Here is a 5,382-nt window from a genome sequence, read left to right as displayed (position 1 = left end):
TGACTGATGGTTACACTCGAAGACCACAACAATTGGGCCTGGAAGATTCAAATTTAAGCCCACAACCCATGTCATTTTACTAAAATTACTCTGGGGACCTTTCCAAAACTGTTTAAATTTTGATCACATTAGAAAAAGGTTTTGAGAAAATAGCCTCCAAACAGAATTTTAAGCATGCTTGTTAGAATTTTAGAAATCGATTCTGGCAATCACCAAAATTTTAAAGCACCAAGAATTCATCCACAACGCTGAAAAATTTGTGGTCGCTCATGATTTTTTCAGCATTATGGCTTAAAATTCTGGTAATCATTAAGATTTTGACACAAATTCTGACGATCATATAACTGGCTGAAATTTTTGGCGAGCATACTTTAAAATCTAACGCAGGATATTTTCCCAACGCTTCTGTTATCGAGGTTAAAAAATCAATAATTGCACAAAAAAGTATTCTATTTTTGTCATTCTCTAGTCATTTAAACTCATCCAATTAAAAAGTTGAATATGTACCTTAGAATTTGTTAGAGGCACTATCTGGCCTGTATTTGAAACATCCGACTGTAAATTATCTCAAGTCGAACGAAATTACAACACATACCAAATTTTTATTTCCAAAAGACTCAATCTTAAGCATTAAGGCATGTACAAGTAGAACAAAGATTACATTAACGCGTTGGAATTTGGACTTACGTTAATTGGTTATAGCCTGAAAAGATAGTGACATGGTCCAAGTGATAGATAAATAAATGGCCTAATATTAAATATTGTGTGTGTGGATAAGTGAGGCCCAATAACTATTGGTCTGTGATGGGTAGACACTCTTTATAAATAGAGGTCAACCCCCATTTCCCTAGCTATTAGAAAATCCTAGCGTATTCTGCCTCTTGAATACGTGGTAATGGAAGACGGTCCATCAGTCAAGTTCTTCGGGCTGTGAGAGCGCGTAGCTAGCGGATCGTGGAAGTTGATCTCAGGCTTAATCGCCGTTTGTTGTCGCTGCTGAGTCCATGGAGTTTAACGGTACGCTTCCTTAAACGCTAACTCTGGATTGATTTTGTAATTGTGTCTTAATCTCTGCTATGGCTACGAGTTAATTATTTTACTCAGAACCACCATAGTTAAAGGGATCAATAGATTAATCTTGAGTTCCAAAATATATACGTTCTGCTATCAGTTTTGAACGCGGTATAACACAAGGATTCACTGTACGATTATTTTTGGATGAACTTCTTGTCGGCTGCTACGGTTATATGTATTGTTCCTACAATATGGGTTTTAACCCATCGTAATGAAAATTAGAGTAACAACTTATAAAAGAAAATAAAAGGTAAAGGGTTTGAATCTTGTTGATGGAGGCAGCGATGGTTTAACAGAATGTATCAAAAACCTCTTGTTATTAAAACCTTGATTGATCCTGGTTACTTGAGTTATTTTACGAAAGGAATATAAAGATCTGTTTGTTGAATTTTTATTGTTGTCCATAAATAAATAAGAAAGGCCAAATGATTTAGCCAATGACCGAGGCCCTCTAGGAAATAAAGATGGTTGTTATATTCCTTTAATTGTAGTGGTGGCTACTTTTACAAATAATATTTCTTGCTTTCCAAGCTGTGACAGTGTTTAAAATTTTCAACCTTTATGGAACATCCTTATGTATGATGAAGGAAATTACTTGGTGAATCTTTCTTATTCTATTACCTTCGGTGCTATTTGACAAACACAAAATAATGTTCTGCTGATTATTAACATATGCTTGAACGTCTAATTGGAATTTAACGTCAGAGGATGGAATTAAACCTAATAACTGGCATAGTTGAATTGTATGGGCTTATTTAATTTCACATGAATATAATATTATCTAAATAAGAATTTATGCTTAATAATAGTTTCTATCAAAGTGGTCTATTTATTTGGACTCAATGAAAATTCTTAATACTTTGTACATGGGAAATAAATCTTACATGGATTGAGAGTTATGATTAATAGATAGATTCCACCAAAGTGGTCTGTTTATTTGAGTCATTAAAATGTTCTCAATGTACCATGTCTAAGTTGTCCGTAATAAGTGTATACTAGTGTTGGAGGTTTTCCTTTTGATACTAGTGATGCTAAATTAATTTATGAGATAAGATATTATATTTCAACCCAAAGGATGAAGTTTAATATCTTGGATTCTCATGTATATATATAAAACAAATAAATAAATAAGGATAATTTCATGTAAGAAGAGATTTTATGTCTCTTACCTAAAGGAAGGACACAATGTATGTCTTGTACTCTTGGATAATAAGGGGGAGGTTTTGTATCTCTTGCCTAAAGGTGAGGATGCAATGAATGCCTTGGACTCCTTGTTTTTTTAAAGGGGAGACAGTTACATTTTCTACTCAAAGGAGGGGTGCAATGGATGTCTTTGACTCTTTTGGTTTATATACGCTTGCCCATAATTTTATCTAATTTTTTTGTTATTCGTTTATACAGTTGTTAACAACATGACTACTCAATTGAATTCCATTGAACTCTGACTAGTAGCAACTACAAGAAGTGGGAACAGGATGTTGAAATAGTGTTAGGTCTGATGGACCTGGACATTGCATTGACTGAACAGAAACCTGTTGAACCTACAACTACTAGCATTGCTGATGAAAAGGCTAAGAATGTGAAATAGATGAAGGCTAACAAACTGAGCCTTAGGATCATGAAGAGATCCATTTTTTATCACATAAAGGGTGCAATTAAGGATAATGAAAATGCAAAAGATTTTTTGAGTGTCATTAGACAGAAATTCCTAGAATCTGATAAAGTTGAGAAAGGTAGCTTGATTAATTCCCTGTCTACCATAAAGTATGACCTTGTAAGTAGTGTTTGTGATCATATTATGAAATTTGTTAACATTGCTACCAAACTAAATAATTTAGGTGTAACCATTACCGATGATTTTCTTGTTCACCAATCCCTAAGGTCCCTTCCTGAGCAATTTAACCAGCTTAAGACAACCTATAATGCACAAAAAGATAAGTGGAATGTTGATGAGCTTATTAGAGGAAGGGAGGATCCAAAAGAAAAAAGTTGAGGGTGTAGTGAACTTTGTTAGTTCGTCTAGATCAGCTGATTATCCCTCTTATAAAAGAAAAGGTGGACCCAAATTCCATAAAAAGAAACATGATCAGTCTCATCGTCCAGGTGGTAATAGTGGTCATACTAATAAGCCTGGTATTAACCAAGGTCAGTCTCATAATCCTCTTAGTCCTCAAACTGCAATTAAGAAAGAAATCAAGTGCTTGGATTGCAAACAAGTAGGTCATAAGAAATCTGGTTGTCCTCTAAAAAAGAAACCAGGTAATCTTTTGGCTTTTGTCTGCTTTGAAACTAGTCTTGTTCATGTTCCTTTAAATTCGTGGTGGTTGGATAGTGGTGCAATTGTTCATGTAACCAATAACTTGTAGGATCTAGTAAGCAGACGGAAGCCAAAATAGGATAAAGCCGGTGTTGTTGTGGGCAATGGACTCAAAGCAAAAGTAGAGTTTATAGGGACATCTATTTTACCTTTTAAAAATAATTCTAGTATTCGTTTAGAAAATACTGTTTTTGTACTGTCTATGAGATGGAGATTAGTTTCGGTTTCACTTTTGGAAAAAGCTGGTTATTCAATTCAATAAAATAATGGTATTATTAAAATTTCCTATGATTCACATGTTGTTGTTGATTCCTTTTTAAGTGATGGTCTATATCGCTCGAATGTTTTGAATGAAATTTTTTCTCCAATGCATGTTGAAAATATTGCCCACAAAACGTCTGTTATAAGTAAAACGACTTACCTATTATGACATAGGCGTGTTGGTCATATTTCTAAAGAAAGAATTGAACGATTAGTAAAGGAAAATATTTTACCTATTCTTGATTCAAAAGATTTTGAAACTTGTGTGGATTGTGTTAAGGGTAAAATGACCAAGGTTAAGAGAAGGGGTTCCATTAGGAGCTCTGAACTATTAGAAATTATTCATACTGATATTAGCGGACAATGTACCTACTTTGACCAATCATAAGTATTTTATTACTTTTATTGATGACTTTTCAAGATACTGTTATATATATCTTTTAAAAGAAAAATTTGAAGCACTTGATAAGTTTAAAATTTACAAAACTGAAGTTGAAAAACAGCTTGGGCAGTCCATTAAGATAGCGAGCTCTGGTCGTGGTGGTGAGTAATATGGAAAATATGATGAGTCTGGCTATGTATGGGGCCTTTTGCTTTATTTTTGCAAGAATGTGGGATAGTAACATAATATACCATGCCAGTTACTCCTGAGCAGAATGGTGTGGCTAAAAGACGGAATCGTACTCTCATGGAAATGGTGAGAAGTATGATGTCAAGGACTAGGCTACCTGAGTATCTTATTATTTGGGGTGAAGCCTTAAAAACAACTAGTTATATCCTGAATAGAGTTTCTACAAAATCTGTCTTGAAAACTCTCTTTGAACTATGGACAACCCGAAAATCTAGCTTGAATCATTTTCACATTTGAGATGTCCAGCTGAAGTTCGTATTTATTCACCCACAGAAAAGAAAACTAATCCTAAAACTACCAGTTGTTTCTTTATAGGCTATCCTGATCACTCTAAAGGTTTTAGGTTTTTCTGTCTTGGGCGTGGCACTAGAATCGTTGAGTCTATTAATGCAAAATTTCTTGAGTATGATGTTTGTGATTGTGATTATTCATGTGGTAAGGAAATTGTATTGAAAGAGAAGTAAGTCATTGTCCATGTACCTGTTATACATGAAAAGGTGGTAAACTAACTTATTCATGAGGGGGAGAATCAAAGGAACAACGACGAAGATCTCGTAGTTCCTGAACAAAATGTACACAATGAGCCATTCCGCAGGTCACAAAGAAAAAGAAGGTCTGCCATCTCTGATGATTTTATCGTGTATTGTAAGCACGTGATTTTTGCCCAATGAAAGAATTACTCCCAAAAAAAAATCAAAATAAAACGATTTTCCTTGGTGTGCAATTTTGAGAATTTTTGTGACATTTTGGATAATTATTTGTATTTGTCTGTGCATGTTTATTTGTTAAATTAATAAAAAAATATAAAAATATGTCGCATTTGCATTTAGGATTTAATTCTACAATTAGGAATAATTAAGTTTGTTTTACAAGAATGAAAATTACAAAAATATGCATCGTTTGCATTTTTAGCATTCAATGTCAGATTGTGCAATTTTGTTTTAATAGGTGTTTAATTATGTATGATATTTGTCGCTAGGAATTAATTAGTATTTTTTATAAGTTAATTTAGTTTATAATTTAATTTAGAATTTTAGTTTTATTAATTAGAAAGTAAAAGAAAATAGAGCAAAAATATAAAGAAAATCAGAATTGGGCC

The sequence above is a fragment of the Nicotiana sylvestris genome, chromosome 3, assembly GCF_000393655.2.
Source record: "Nicotiana sylvestris chromosome 3, ASM39365v2, whole genome shotgun sequence".
NCBI lineage: Eukaryota > Viridiplantae > Streptophyta > Magnoliopsida > Solanales > Solanaceae > Nicotiana > Nicotiana sylvestris.
This window is presented reverse-complemented; position numbering follows the sequence as displayed.